Source organism: Quercus lobata, chromosome 2 (assembly GCF_001633185.2).
Source record: "Quercus lobata isolate SW786 chromosome 2, ValleyOak3.0 Primary Assembly, whole genome shotgun sequence".
NCBI lineage: Eukaryota > Viridiplantae > Streptophyta > Magnoliopsida > Fagales > Fagaceae > Quercus > Quercus lobata.
Genome location: NC_044905.1, coordinates 29,686,751 through 29,704,401, shown reverse-complemented (window position 1 = coordinate 29,704,401; position 17,651 = coordinate 29,686,751). Strand labels below are relative to the sequence as shown.

The window sequence follows — 17,651 nt, the reverse complement described above, 5'->3', positions numbered from 1 at the left end:
CTCCAAGATTAAATTGAAGCTATTTTGTTTTAATAACAAATTCAAGCAATTTTAATGTTTAGATACAAATTATTCTATTTTTAGAGTAAATAAATATTTAATATAATTGATAATTTTTTAGATAACATCAATCAAAGTCAGTAAGTTACAAACAACAATAGTTGAGAGAGAAGGAAAAGAAAAAGGGCAAAAAAAAAAAAAAAAGTGTGGCAGACATTGTATTTGTGGTACAAGTTTATTATTTTATAATTTTTTTACTCTCTTTAATGCTTGCCAGCTAAATGACAGTATATCATTAAAATATATTAGCCCTTGAGCATGCGCTTACGTGTGTGCTTAGAGATTTTTCAATTTCTTTTTGTAAAAATTAATAATTTGCATCTATTATAATTTAGATTTTTTTTTTCAAACAAATAAAAATGATAAATTTTAAAGATAAGCAGTAATTGTAATTTTTTTTTGAACGTAAGGGGAAAAAATGTTAAATTTTAGGAATTCTCATTTTGAATTCAAAATGAAATTTGTTATTTAACATTTATGACCCTATTTCTAAATAAAGTTACTCTCCATTAATGATGGTATTTTTGAACCACATAAAAGTCCAGTTAAAATATGAAAATTCTCTTCTATATAGTATAGATTAAAATAAAAAAACAAAACAACAACCACCACTGTTTTAAAAATTGAACTTACCACTGCACACCCTTAGTGCAGTGGTCACTCCACAAGTATAAGTGCTTGTGAGATGTGGAGGGCAAGGGCCAGGGTTCAAGTCTTCGGAAGAGAGTTTCACACACATATACACTTAGATTAGGCTAGAGTAGAAATTTTATCTTGTATAAAATAAAATAAAATAAAAAGGACTTGACCGACCGGTTCAATTAAGAACTAGACACCAGTTCAGTTCATTAAAATCCCTCACAATCGATATAAAATTGGTAAAAAGCCAGGTTAAACCGAGAATCAAGGCACAAATCGGTTATTTGACCGTAACAGTTTTTAAAACCATGACCACCACTCATATTTCTATAATACAAATACTTCTATATGTAAAACCCATTAGAGAAAGAGAAAGTGTGAAACCCATTACAATTAGAAAAGTAGATATTATCGATGAAGGAAACACGGTGTAGCCAACAACTACAAGCCTGCAACTTAGAGATCTCGATGGTGACTTTAACCTCCATGTCAAGATCGACGAGCTCCAAGTCTAGTTTTTTGGTGCTGCTGTCATTGTAGTTGATGTCAACTTAATGAAAACATCATTGATTCTCAACTTTCTTATATTTAACAGAGTTGGTTTAACCGTACCGGTTATCAGTTTTCACGATCAAACCTATGGTTTCCGATTAAACTTGCTTTTCCTGTAATTTCTAGTTATTTTGGATAACCAGATTGAAATTGAGTCCAGTTCTCGATCAAACCAGCTAGTCCGATCTGGTTTTAAAACCATGGTATTAGTGTTAAGATTATGTCATTTATTCAAGTTAATGGATTTTTTTTATCAATAAGTCTGAGGACACAAAATTTTTCATAACGGTTGACATGACTTATTGTGATTGGTACATAATAAAATTTGTGCCAAAGATGAGGTCAAGTGAAAGTAATATTATTATTTACGATCACAATTACTTGCCACCTTAGCAAATTGTCCTAGTCATTATTTGAATGTCCTCTTTCAATTAATGAAGTGACTCAGTTGAGAAATGAGTTGTAGTTATCAAAGTCATGGTTTAAAATGTTATAAAATTTATATTTTTCTCTATCATTAGTTTTGTCTTTGCAAACGCATATTAATACAAATCATATAATTCATAAAATAAAAATAAATAAAAAAATTCCATTGTAAGAAGACTAGTATTACTTTTTTGAGAAAAGAATAATACTATTCTCTTTTTTTTTTTTTTTTTTGGTAAACAAGAATAATACTATTCTAATGTTGCAATTTGGGTTTGTATGATGGAGCTTCTAATTTACTGGCCCAATATGCCTAAATGCAAGAGGAAATTTAAACCTAGAGGAACAGACCATGAAGTTAACTTAAACTAATGCATAAGCAGGGACAGAATCATGTACAAGAAGAGGGGGGCTGTGGCCCCCCCTCCAAATTTTTTTAAAATATTAAATAATAGGCATATATTTAAGATTTTAGAAAATAAGTTCATGAAAACTTATATATGCCCTCTTAAGAAAATTATATTTGCCCCCCTCGACTTTGAATCCTAGTTCCATCCCTGTGCATAAGTAAGACATTTTGTAAGACACATGTTGTATATTGTGGGGAGTCAATTTTGTAATAAAGACTAATATGATTTGACTAAGGGAACGATATATTTCAATACTGATCAATACCAGTGTAACGTTTTAATATAATCATTATATACATACTAAACTAAATGTTCTGCAAAATACTAAAGATACTACAAATTTTATAACGTAACATTTTGTAAATTGATGCAATAATAGCTATGATTGAGAAATAACAATAACATAATATAAATAATAAAAAATATCAATAAACAAATTATGATTGATGACATTAATTTCTAAAGATGAGGTGGTTAAAACCTAAAACGTGGCACTCTCAGGTCCACAACTTTTAATCTTGATATTCTCCTTCTCCAATCCCACCTACCCCACCTTCTACCATCTTAATTTCTTCTTTTTCGTTTGAGATCCACTTATTTTGTTGAAACTAAAAACTCTTTGGGATTCGTTTATTTTACTGAAATTAAAAACTCTGTACTAAAATTATGGTAGATAAAAATAAAAGTTAGCTGAAATAGTACAGTGAGACCTATAAATAATACCAAAAAGTACACTTATAAATAGTAATAAAAATAAACTGAATAGCAAAATAAGTTAGAAAAAATAATATTTGTCAAATAAATACTTCATCTTCCTCCTTTTTAACTCTAAACTCTCTTATGTACTTTGATTTCTCCTCCTTCGGTCTTTCACTGCTTTAACTTTAATTTCAACTAAGAGTTTTGGCTGCAAATCTATGATGGTTACGCAGAATGGATAATTTTATATAGACACTAAAAAGATAATTTCTTATATAAACACAATTATAATAAATGTTTATTAATAAATACTATAATTATCAAATTTTATAATTAGAAAAAAAAATAAAATAAAAGAAAGAAGATAAAATCTTGTTGAACTTTTTATTCTTATTTTTATGAGATCTTATTGAACTATTTGACTATTGAGTAGTAGATCGCACATGAACCGGCATACATGTCATCATCCTTGATAGAACAGTCAATAAAAATGCTCTACTTTTCTTCTAAACTGAAGTTACTTGAATGTACCCTATCTTAGATATTATCCCTGCACACGATACTTCACCACCACAAAAATGGAGGATCTGAGGCTGAGAGGGTTCAACAAAAGTTCCATAACCTCTACCCCTTCCCTTCACACACTTAGACACGCACGTCGCACAACCTTGAACCGTGTGTTTATGGCAGTTTACACTTGTGCAATCTTAGCCCATCTTTATCACCATGCACACAAACTCATCCAATCAACCACCTTAGCCTCCTTCTTTATCACCCTTTCCTTGTTTATCTCTGATATTATCTGTTTGTTTTTAGACCTCTTAAAACACAACCAAATTAACCTAGTTAATTAGCCAAGTGATTACTTAGTCAAATTATCAAATCTAGGTTAACACACATATATCATATTATTGTAAAGTGTGGAAAATAAAGAACACAACAATATGATAATCCAGGAAAATCAAACCGGTAAAAAACCTGGGGAAAATTTAACCTAACTATCCTCAAAGTAAAACGAATCCACTATGAAAGAATTGAAGTTTACACAATAGTGACTTAGACCACTAACATCCTATTGCTACCTCGAGTAGGAAACTTACTACCACGACCACGTGACAATTCTGAGTCCACAGACTATTTCTTTCTTGGATTCCCAGCAAGTACAAGCACTCCCACTTGTATCTCTTTAAGCTCTTGAATCTGCAATTGAATTGATCACCAAGCTCTTGACAACAATCTTGAGATTGGAAACTCTAAGTGTATGGGAAGGCAAACATCTCTAGATCTCACAGAAGATTCACACACACAGCATAAAGAGCAACAAAGCCTTTAGAGAGCTTTTGGGTACAAAACCCTAAATCTACAAAAGAGGCACACTCTTCTCTCTCTAAAAAACATATAAAAATGTTTTAGGGTTTCCTTTATATACGTTTAAGTAGAGTTTGGGCTGAATGGGAACTCTGTAGAAAAATAAATTTGCACGTGGTTCGATCAATCGAGTCTAATTTTCGATTGATCGAGCCTTGCAAATTTAGTCCAATAAATTCTGCAATCACTCAATTCCAATTTTACAAATAAACTTACTTTGAGCAAGCCTAAACCTAGACTCTATGTTTTGATCATGCTTTGCCGACATAATACAAATTGAAGTTCTAATACATTAGTTCCTAAAGTCTTAGAACCTAACATTATCCTTGCCATCATTTAGGTCATGCAGCAATGTTTTCGAGTGGCCATTGTTTATCGCAGTGAATTTTTTGAAAACCTTGAAATGGTTATGAAGAAATCGAATTTCCCAGCACTAGACATGTTCATATGCATAGCAGATCTGTACAAGGAACCACCAATAAGGTTGATGAGCATGGCCTTATCAGTCATGGCTTATGACTATCCAATAAAGAAGATTTCAGTCTATGTATCAGATAATGGTGGTTCACAGCTCACTCTCTTTGCTTGCATGGAAGCTGCAAAGTTTGCAAGCCATTGGTTACCACTTTGTAGGAAGACTAAAATAATAGATAGAAGCCCAGAAGCCTATTTTGCATCAAATCACTCATGGTCATCTGATGCTGAAAAGATAAAGGTAATAGTATTGTGTAAAACCTTTGGGCCAAAAGGCCCAAAACTTTGTTATAATTTCTTAAGTTTATTTACTGTTTTTTAAAAAGTTTCCTAAGTTTTAGGCTTTCAAAATTTTATCAACTCTCACGTAAAGAAAGCTTCTAAATATTAAGACATTATTTCTATCTCACTTTTAAATATTATTTCACTAAATCCAAAATAAAAAATAAAAAATAACCTCATTGCATGAACAAAACCCGTGTGATGAATTTAGTACAGAATATTATTTTCCAATTAAATGTTTAAATTCAACTATGTGACTCTACTGTCAGTATTATCTTACCCAAAGATTTTTAAATTAATCATATGATTGTATTGATCAAATGTTTAAATTAATTATAGAATCTAAAAAACTCAAAGAAGAGTATCTAAGTTTAGCCCAAATCTTTTTGCTACACTCATATTGAGCTAAATTTTACTAATGCCTCGCCTTTTTTCCTCTAGCCAAATTCTACTTTTCTTAATGAATTAGATTCATGTTACTTATGTTTCTCCGAAAGAAATAAATTCATATAACTAAAATTTTTATTATCATATAGAAATGTTACATTGCTTAATATTAACACGACATGAATTATATCCATACATAATTTCTAGTGAAAGTTTTGAGCAAATTTCCAAGTGGATTATTTGCGCTTCCCAAAGAAATTTCTCTTTATGTTAGCAATTATATGTAAAATCCAATCCTTTATAAATTGTTTATAATTAACATATAATTTCTAAAGTTTCAAATTAAATTTTTAAAAAATATATTTAAAATTAAGTCATATAGTTTCCTTAATTTCAAATTGAATCTTGGACATTTAAAATGGTATGAATATAAAATTCACAATCAAACAATAATTTAAATGGATATAATTTTAAAAAGTTTTAAGTATTGATTTCAAACTAGAAAAAGTATAAGTTTAAATTTTCAATAGTCTTAAACTTAATGAGATTGAGCTTGGTGAGAGAGTGTATTTAAGTGTGTGTATGTGTGTTTTTAGCAATTAATTTGTTTCTCAACAAAAGAAATTTGATACAAACTTTATTTTCTATATCTTAACTTTTCTATCTTCCAATTAAACACAAATATAGGAAATTAAAATCTCTTTTATCTCCTCATTTTTTTTCTCACACACTTTTCCATTGCAACTAAATAGCCCCATTTTCTATATAAAAGCCAGGTGCAAATAACATTTGTCTTCCCTTTTAAGGAGAGAAATATAGTGCATATACTAGAGAAACCTGATAGTTTTTCAAAATAAATTGAATCTCAAATTTTAAAAAGAACTCCAAGTACTAATTGCATCTTGTACATTTTTTTTTATAAGGAAATTTGCACCATGTATTAAAACCAAATAGAAGAAATTAAAATAAAAAAGAAAGTATTGACAGGCTTGCTGCTATTTCTTGGTCCCTGACAACGGAAAATTATTAGGTACTTTCGGAGTATTATAAATGCGTACTCCCTCCTCTCACATGAATGGTAGGTCCTACCATGAATTTAATTAGTGGGACCCACCATTTATGTGAGAGGAGGGAGTACGCATTTATGGTACTCCGGGAGTACACAATAATTTTCCACCTGACAACATGTCAATTGGCTGACAGAAAAAAGGACCAACAAGACATAGAAAATAACAAAAACAAAAAAGAGTCATTCATGATTCATTTACCCCCATCTCTTCATTAATACTTCACCTACCCATTCTTTCAAACTTTTGTTTCTCCTTTCAAACCTGTCCCATCCAAAAGCTAAAGTCATTCTTCTCTTTTGTTTTAACTTTGAAGTCTCTTACATTACAGTCTCACTCTCTCAATCTCAAAGTATATTTGTTCCAAAATAAAAAATTTCAGTAAGTTGACGCTACCAATTTTTACAGTTGAACAGGTCGGTTCCTAATTATTCCCGGTTTTTAGTTCTGGTTTTTAGTCATAATCGGACTGGATTAGTGGTCCGTTCTCAGTTGAACCAATCAGATCGAGCAATTCGGTCCGGTTTTTAAAACCATGGTCAACATGATTTTACTAGACCCGTTTTAGTAGACGAGATTAATTCACAATTTTCCTTTTTCAATATATATATATATATATATTTCAGTGTTTAAGTAATAGAAATAGTAGATAAAATAATAAAAAATAAAAATTGACAATAGTGTTTAGTAAAGAGTATTTGAGTCATATAAGTGTTTTTAACATTGTATTTTAATTACACATCATAGGTGTTTTTCAATTTTTTAGTAATAGTTTTGAGCAGTAAAATAGCATTATTGTAATTATTTTGAAAATTGAAGGACCTACATAATTTTGACAATATATAAAACACTTTCTTTTAGAAACAAACCAACTATTGAACACACACACACATGCACTTAATTGTGTGTGTTTACATTTTTGAAAAAAATGTTATAGATATATGGTACTAAACACTTTTTTTTTTTTTTTTATGTATTATGAATACTCAAAATACATTTTTTTCACTACAGTTTTTAGATCATAATTTTCACATTACTTTGAAAACTAATACCTAAACATTGCTACCAGACGGGCCATCAATTTGCTGAATAATCCTTCAGCAACAATTTTTTCACAATCACAAGTTTTAAGAAAGAGAAAATAAAGCAATATTAGTAATGGATTTTTGATGGGGACTAACTTAAAGATGTTCGTCCATGATGATCGTCCATAGTCATTGCATCTACAATATGACCATGTCCAGAGAAACCTTAAGAGAAGGATAACAAAAACATTGTATTTAAGAAACAATACAAGTCCCTTTGGAATAGGTCCAGGTAGGTCGTCCATAGTGCAAACATAAGGACGACCAAACAACACTTGGTGAAATCTACAACTAACTCTCTATGTGGAAGAAACTTCTCAAACTTCGCTCCATATACCCCATTTTCTCCGTTAACTACTCATATCATCCATGATGATAGTGGATCTAAACAAGTAGATCCACGACTAACTCTCTATAAAAGAAATAAATCTCATTCACCCAAGGTAAGTTCTAACCATTCACTATTTTCCATCCTTGTGTCCTAGAGAGAAAACTGACTTAACCGTCAGAGGGTCCTTGGCCGGGTCACACCAGCCACCTTTGATAGTTCTTTTTTTCTTTTTAGATTCATAGCCATCACCATAGCCTGAAGCATTCTAGCTTACTGATTTTCAAGTATCATCAGATTCAAAAGAGAATCAATAACAACTTTAACAACTCATTTATTCTGAAATTTGTTATGAATAATATTGTGTGTAGAGCTCTCTCTCTCTCTCTCTCTCTCTCTCTCTCTCTCTCTCAACAATGCACTTTTTGCTATGAGTGAGAGAGGGATGGAACCCCTTAACTTATATATGAATATTTCTCCTCTCAATCTTTTTTTTTAATATATATAATTTGATAGTTACACTGGGAGGGAAAATTTTAACCTTTCACATATTTGTTGAAAATACGATAAAGTGCCAGTTGACACATATTTCTCTCTTTCTAATCATTGCATAAAGATATATTAAGTTATTAAACACCAAAGAAAAGCAAAAAAAAAAAAAAAAAAAAAACTTACAATATTACCGAGCCCTTTTTTTTTGTAACATTAGTGGCAGGATACATCACAACTAGGATATGTACATGACATTTGTTCATTCGATTAAATGATTGCATAAATTGCACTAAGAATTAAGTATTATTTATACCTAGTGCACAAAACTCACACTTTTGAAAAGGTTGGAGAGATCATGGTAGGCAACTTTATTTGCAAATTTTTGAAAAGCCTAATTCCCGAACTTGAACTAGCGACCTATCATTTTTGGAGGAAGGAACTTGTCATTGCACAAATGTTCAACCTCTAGTAAATCAATCTTTCTAACTATGACTATTCTTTTTTGACTCTTTCAATTCTAATTTTTCCACTATTAAGTGGGAAGTTCTAAAACATAACCTCTACCTTACTCATATAAAGAGAGAATATGTCATTTGAACTAAAGCTTATTGATTCCCTTTTAAAATTATTTTGGTAGAGAAGATTTATTCATAGATCTTTAATTTTTTAAATTAATGAGATTACCTCATTGAAAGAGTTCTATAAAACAATGACGAGTATTGGCATTAAGTGTGCCAAATGCTAAATTTTTAGAATTTAGCACACCAAAAACAAAAAACCATACCTCATGAGATGTGTCAAATTCCAAATTTGTTACAGTACAATTCTAATAATAGCATTGTATGGCAGATGTTGTATTCATTTTTAGTGTATTTTTTAATAAACTTTCTCTCTCTCCTCTATTAAAAATATATTTAAAAAGAATAAAGAAAAAAAATATTTAAATAACACAGTAAAAGAATAGAATATGTGATGTATGTTGTTTTGTAAAGTGGTGTGTTAAAATATAAAATGTAACTTTTTGATGTGTCAAATTATCATTTTTTTTTACATTGCCTAATACTACTGTTCCCATCAACTTAATTACATTCTTGTTCTTAACAATGTTACAGATAATGTATGAAAGCATGAAAGTCAGGGTAGAGAATGTTCTTAAGCATGGGAAAGTTAGCGAAGAGTATATCACTAAGAGCACTCACAGCAGTGGTGTTATATTGCTATATTGCTATATTTTAGTTTCTGAAACACCAAAATGATGCTCCAGCAATGGAGCTAAATCTATTTTTTTTTAACTCCATTGTTACAGTGCACATCTATAGATAGATGTGCACTATTCATGAGAGCTAAAAAAAAATATATATATATATATATATTATTTTATTCTACCAGTGATTAAAATAATTCCATTTGCACATTTTTTTTTTCATTCTTTTATTCGAACCTCTCTCTCTCTCATTCACTCTCATCTCATCTCTGACTCTGAAGCTCATCTCTCTCAATTCACTCTCTCAACTCCGGTGATTAAACTCCGGTCTCTCAATTCACTTTCTCAACTTTGGTCTCTCAATTCACTCTATCCCACCGAAACTCGACGTCACCGACCCACCAGCCATCCCAAGCTGCCGATTAACCTCAGACCCACATCGCCATCTGCCTTAGACCCATGCCGCCGATCGCCTCAGATCACTTCTCTTTCTCTCTCTCTCTCTCTCTCTCTCTCTCTCTCTCTCTCTCTCTCTCTCTCTCTCTCCGTTTTTAGCTCCAATTGGGTCCCACACTACCCGACTCACCTCAAATTGGAGCATTCCGTTTCGCTTTGCACTCATCATCACTGTTTATGATCATTGATTGATGATTGGCGCAGGTCTCGTCCGCCAGTACCAAATTGAACAGAGTATTAGGCATGGGTTTCGGTTTGGTTGTGTTGATTTTTCTGGGTTTTTGTTTTGTTCTTCTTCACTGGTTTTGATGGGCATGGTGGGGTTGTGGTTGTGCAGTGATTTTTATGGGTTTGATGGTTGTTGTGGTGGTGTGTTGGTGGTTGAATGAAATATTATTTTATTGTAGTGTTTATATTATTTTATTATATTAAAAGGTAAAATAGCTCCACTACTGTAGGGTGTGAGAAGGTAAAATAGATAAAGTGACTTTTTGTGTAACTAAAAAGCTAAAAATTTAGATCCACTGTTGTGGATGATTTAATGAGCAAGAGCACAAAGCTTTTAGCAAATGGACGGATGGATTTACACGCCAAGATCATTCCACTATCATTCAGGTTTATTTTATGAGTAATGCTATAGAGACATAAAAATGCACAACTTTGTGCTACAACTCGCCACATAATGAGTTGTGATTAGTGGATATGTGATGCTGGGCTGTGTGGGGACCAAGGTAGTCAATACCGTACCGGCCGGTATGTACCGTATCGGTATGTGTACCGGTATTGAAACATCAACGTTTCGTATCGGTTTAAATACCGGCCGTACCGGCCATGTACCGACCATATCGGCCAATTTCGGGCAATACCAGCCGGTACAGAAAAAGGTTTTTATTTTTATTTTTTTTATTTTAAGTTTTGTAATTTTTGAATTTTTGTTAGGGCAGAATGGTAACTTATTTGCATTAACTTATTAGTATTTTTGTTTTCTTAGTATGCAATGGTAACTTTTAAGCTTTCTATTTTATATATATATATATATATATATATTTTTTTTTTCTTTTCTTTTCTTTTAATTGATACTAAAGTTTAAAATCATGAATAATTAGTTCTAAATTGAGGAAATGTTTTATGGTAAACTTTTATATTTATTATAATACACACACACACATATATACATATACATAAATATATATATATATATATATTTATATTTATTCATTTATTTATTTATAAATATAAAAAATAGCAGTAAACCCGAAATGGTATACCGGTATTGACCGGTATCCGAAATATATCATATCGCTGGCTAAACTGGTACAACCTCCGGTACGATATTGACTCCCTTGGTGGGGACACACTTCCACCACTCACAACTCGTCACATGACGAGTTGTAGTACAAAGTTGTGCATTTTTATGTGTCCCTAGCGTTACTCTTATTTTATCAAAGGGTTAACTATTTGCGTTGAAAAAGAGTATTCATTCTTAACAATATTTAAAAAAAAAAAAAAAAAATCTTTGACAATGTTAGGGATGCAAATTTTTTAATAATCTTTTCAAAACTTGCTAAGATGACAAATTGTAATTAGAATAATATCATTTTCAGATAAACTTATCAATAACACCACCTTTATTATACATCTCTCACAAGAAGTCAGATCAATAGTTGTGAAAAAAAATTTGTATTGCAAGACCTTTTTCTTCATTCCAAAGAAATTAATCAAAGGGTGCTAAAAAAGTAGTAAAACAATTTAGTTTTGGGCATCTAATGATTCTAATTCCTATGATAAAATAGTTATTCTTTTTATCGTTAGGTACTTAAACCTTTAATGGCCATCTAATCTATTGGCTTGTACCATGATCAGGTCTTATTAAAGAGTAGCAAAAACAAAGATATCACGGATCATTTGATGCCAAATCTCATCTATCTCTCTAGAGAAAAGAGCAAAACTTCCTTCCACCATTTCAAGGCTGGTGCCCTTAATGGTCTCGTAAGCCTTCTTATATTTGAGCCAAAATGCACTATGTTACACATGCTACTACTTCTTTTATTGTTTTTTTTTTGGCTGTGTTTTAAAGCTTGGAGTCTCGGCTGCCATGACCAATGCACCTATAATCCTAACCCTGGATTGTGATATGTACTCCAATGATCCACAAACACCTCTTCGTGCATTGTGTTATCTATTAGATCCTAAACTTTAGTCCAAAATAGGATATGTTCAATTTCCTCAAATGTTTCATGGGATCAACAAGAATGACACTTATGGTAGGGAATATAAACGAAGTTTTCAAATTAATCCAATGGGCATGGACGGATTACTGGGCCCAAGTCATGTTGGAACTAGATGCTATTTCAATAGGCGGGTTTTCTTTGGAGGTCCAACAACTTTTATTTCACCAGAAATCACAGAAATTGGCCCATACCATGTAGTGGACAAGCCCATCCAATCCCAACAAATTATGGATTTGGCACACAAAATTGCAGAATGCAATTATGAGAACAATACCGAATGGGGATTCGAGGTAAGCCTATTAGTTTGTTTCTATACCCCTAGCACATCAAAGTGAGTATTGATTCTAAAAATAAAAAACCAAAGTTAGTAATGAATCTGTTATGCAATTTAGTTTGCATTTCAATTACTTTTTTCCTTATTTTTTGTTAGCTTATTCATTTGCTTATGGTCAATTTATACAATCATTACTTTTCCTAAGTATAACTATATTTTTGTATCCTATGGAAGTATTTAGGTGGTGGGCTCATTGGTCCGGGATGTGACATACATGCGGAAGTCTTAAGTTCAATCCACCACATTAAACAGTCTATTGGATTTCTAAAGTGTCTCATGGGTAGGGAATGGATTAGAGTGGCTAAAGGCTAAGATAATACTTTCTTATATTATAAAAAATATATATATATATGTATACTTTTTTCCAACTTTCAACAAATAATCAAATAAAGTTTTCAACAAAAAACTAATCCTACTCAAGTATCATGTAATAAAAAATAAAAATAAAAAACCTTATGATCGAATTCTTATTTTTATCTAGAAAAAGTTGAATATCTTACATGGATTAAATTCTTAATTAAGCAAGCCTAAAAAGCCACATTCTAGCAATGCATTTAACTAATTATAACTTCCTAAAAAAAAAAAAAAAAACTGATTATAACTTATAGGTGATCTATAATTTTAATGTGTAATGCGTAGATGGGCTTCAAATATGAATCGCTTATCGAGGACCACTACACGGGTTATCGGCAACACTGTGAGGGATGGAGGACTATATTTTGTAAACCTAAGGGGCCAGCCTTTTTGGGTGATGCACCAATCAGCCTCATTGATGGGTTGAACCAAGGCCAGAGATGGATCATTGGCATGATGCAAGTTGGGTTCTCAAAATATAGCCCCGTAAGCTTTGGCACTAGGTCCATGGGACTTATAATGGCCCTTACTTATGCATATTATTGTGCGCTACTCGTTTGGCTTATTCCATTCATCATATATGCCTTCCTCCCCCAATTAGCTCTTCTCAATGGAGTTAGTGCATTCCCAAAGGTATGTATCTAAACATTTTACAAATTTCTTGTCATTACTTTGGGGTTTTTTTTTTTTTTAGTCATGTGACTCATGTTATTACATAAATGTTAGTCCTTGAAATTATTCACTAGGCCTCTCCTCTTTTTTTCTTTTTTCTTTTTTCACCTTTATTAGTTAAAATTTTGATGTGTTAGTGCATGTTATTTATTAATATTAACGGATTTATTGTTTTTATATCAATAAGTCAAAGGACACAAAATTATTCACTATTATTACTTAGTATACGTCGAAATCTTCATAATTTAATTGGTTGGTACCTCTTGATATCTTCAAAATATCCATAATTCAAATCACCCTCCTTATTGTAACTGTCAAAACTTAGTACACAAGACAAACCTACGTTGGGACTAGAGGGCCATGGCTCCTGCCCAACGCAAGCCCTTTTAATTTCATAAAATTATTTTATTTTATTGTAGTGGACCCAAGTCCCCCCAGTGGCCCAGTCCAACGCCTCCCCCCATCTTTTTAAAATCTTTTTTTTATATAATAGATATTTAAGTGTGTGTTTGGATTCCAAGTCTGTGTTTTGTTCTTCTTCTTCTTTTTTCTTTTTTTTTTTTTTTTTTTTTTTGGAATATTGCGGTTATTGTTCAATGAACAATAACCGCAAATGTTGACTTTCTGCCGTGAACAGTGCATATATGCACTGTTTACGGATCCACAAATTTCATTTTTTATCAATTTTTTCATTAAAAATGGGCCCACAGCACTATTCACATATTTAAAAATTATTTTGCTACAGTGTTTTTAGTTTTCAGTTTCAGCAAAATAAGTTCTATCCAAACACACCCTAAAACTTATCTTCTTGAAATTTAATTAGTTCAAAAAGGCTTAAAAATTTGTTAAGTTAGTCTGTTACTTGTGACTGGACCTTAAATAAAAACTTTTTAACCTGAAACGTTTTTTAAAATTGTTTTCTACTTTTTTTGGTATTTTAAGCACTAAAGAACTTTAGAAAAAAAAAAAAAATCTTTTCTTAATTCAACAAAAAAATTGAAGAGAGAGAGAGAGACTATTCTTTAAGAAAATTTATTTTTTATTTCTATTTAAATTAGTTTCTTGCCTTAGAGCACTCACATCATTGGGAGTATAATAGAAAAATGTGTAAAATTTATACATCTTTGCCTAAAAATGACCACATTAGTGATTTATAATGTGTAAATTTACAATGACGTTATTCATTTTGCATTTAGTTTTTTATTCTTTCTTTACATTTCCTAAGAATGAAATAAGAAAATGGATTGTAGTTGTGTGTGAAAAAATAAAAAAAAAATGATATTTTAATAAAATGTAGTGTAAAATAAATAATTTAATGTGGATTTTTTAAAAAAGTGAGTATGTAAAGAAGAAAATGTAAATTCTTATGCTAAAATAAATATATAAAAAAATGTCCCAGTTGATAGGAATGCTATTATGTGTGCATTCATGTTTTCAAAGCACACAAAAGTTCTTTTTTTATTCATCATTTCTTTCAGAATTGTGTCAAATCATTGACAAGAATTAAAATGTCAATAACCTACGAATTTATTTATAAAGCGATTATAATTTGTATTTACTCTTCTCTTTCTATATTTCTGTTATAATTATGCATTTTCAATAATAAATTCTTACAAAATAAGACTACAAAATAAAAATGAATATGGTTTTTGTCTTAAAAAAAAAACTACTTGATTTTATAAATTGCAAGGAGAATAACTAAAAACATAGTTAGAATCAATTATAAATTATTCACAGAATTTAAATAACATCAAATTCAATTTTGATAAATTGATAGATTTAAAATGTATGAAGAAACAAATATTTTGTGTATTTTCTTTTATTAACATTTTGTTAATATTGAATAAATACTGGTTTTTATTTTTCACTGTATACTTTGTTTTCCATTTTAGCATAATTTTCATTCTTGAATTCTAAATTTCTTTGGTTCATACGTTGGCCACCCGAAACTAAATTTCTAATTCCGCTTTTGGGACCATGTGATGATGTGAAAGTAATATTGCTACAACCACAACTTGCCACCTTAGCAAGTTGTAATAAGGAATAAAAAAAGTGTCCCCTCCATGTTGGTATTTTTCAATTAAGGAATTGACTCAATTGATATGGTGGTGGAATGATCAAAGAATGTGGATGATAAGAGTACTCTCATGCAACCTGTTTGCATCCCTAGAGTACTTTCTCAAGTGTCTAGGCATTTCCACATACGGTTTTAGTTTGACCAACAAATTTGTTGATGATGAACAAAGCAAAAGATATCACCAAGGTGTTTTTGACTTTGGAGTCCCATCACCCATGTTTGTGCCAATAACAATAGCAGCAATAATCAACTTAGTTTCATTTTTTATGGGGCTCATGCAAGTTTTAAAAGGAAGCAATTCGGAGGGATTCTTTGTGCAGATGTTTATCGCAGGTTTTGTAGTGGTGAATTCCATGCCAATCTATGAAGCCATGGCCTTAAGGAGAGATAAAGGAAGAATGCCACTCACGATTACTACAATTTCTACATGTCTGGCATTGGCTCTCTATGTTCTAGCTTCACAGCTTCTCTTCCTCTAAGGAATTGGGTTTGTATTCTTGCTGTTAAATTAGTGGAAAACTTCATTACTTGTATGAAATTTCAAGTATGGAACTTGGCGGCCTTCGTTTGGGGCTACCGTAGAGACAAAAAAAGAAGAATAATAAGAGTAATAATTTAGAATATATATAGATAAGAAGAAGATATAATCTAATGTAGATTTGTCAAAATTCATTTCCAATAAAAATATATTAAGTAAATTTGTAACTTAAGGCTACAACTAATTTTGTAATTAAATTTTGTCTCATATTTAATATTTTTTCCGTGCATCGCACGGGTTGACGACTAGTTCTTACTAGTTGTAAACCCACATAATACATGGGAATAAGAAATATAATTATTTAATAAGAATACAATGTAAAATTTTAGATTAAATAATGCATGTGTTATTTAAAAGGTTTTTATATTTTTATAAATTTTAAATAATGAAACATATAATGTATTTTGCATTCAACAACAATATAAAGTGATGACTAATTTGAACAAATAAAAGAATATAATTTTTAAAAATGTACACCCTCATTCCATGGAACATATGTAATGGTGTTATATTAAGTTTAAATTATTATATACATTTAAAATTGTAGCATTTTTTTTCCAAATAAAACTATAATTCCTATATTATTGAAAATTAAATTTTATAGTAATATTTTGAATATTTATAATTTTTATTGCTTTTTTAGGGCTCATATCTCTAATTTCTAATGCCAATTTTGTTTGTATATTTTAATCCAAAACTAAAGAGTTTGGCCCAAAAAAAGAATAAAATTTATACTTTTCAATCCAAAATTTAAGAAAACAAAATTGAATTTTTGAGCCCAAAATTGAAAATGAATTTTTGGACTAATACAAACCGAAGTAGGCCAAACGGGACCTAATTGGACTGATATGGACAAAATGGACAGAATGGATCGAAGTAGACTAAAGTGGACTGAATGGACTAAAATTGCCTAAAGTGAACCTAAATGCTACGTTGATGTAGCTCAAAATGATCGTAACAATAATAAATATTTCGCTTCAACTTTTAGATATGATAAAGATTTGTAAGACTTATATGTAGTAAAATTTGAACTAACTATAGTATCACTGCATAATAAATAGGAATTTGTTTGTTATGTTGTTGATGTAAAACCAACCAATCATGTCACTTTCTATGTTTTCTAGTTAATAAACAATATCATGTGTTATTTTTACTATTTAAAATTTTAAATAAAAACATTCATAAGATGCATTATTTAAAAGATCTTATGTTTGAAAAATATTAATTTTTAAAAATGCTTACATTAATTCATGTACTAATAGATTCTGACAAAATAATTAAATTAACTTATTTAGTTATTTTTTTCTCAAAAAAAAAAAACTCATTTAGTTATTTACTAATATATCTTATAATTGAAATAGATCGAAGTGAATCAAAATGCTACGCTAATGTGGCTCAATAAAAACATAATAACAATAAATATTTTCTAACTTTTAGATATTATATAGATGTGCTATAAAGGTGACAGTATCAACGGAAATTATTAAGTTTCCAAACTTGGTATAGAAGTAGTGGT

At 30.5% G+C, this 17,651-nt stretch overlaps 1 pseudogene; it reads left to right on the top strand.

Moving 5' to 3' along the window:
• The first annotated feature begins 3,291 nt into the window (after positions 1-3,291).
• LOC115962702 lies at positions 3,292-16,076 on the top strand (annotated as a pseudogene).
• Positions 16,077-17,651: the final 1,575 nt, after the last annotated feature.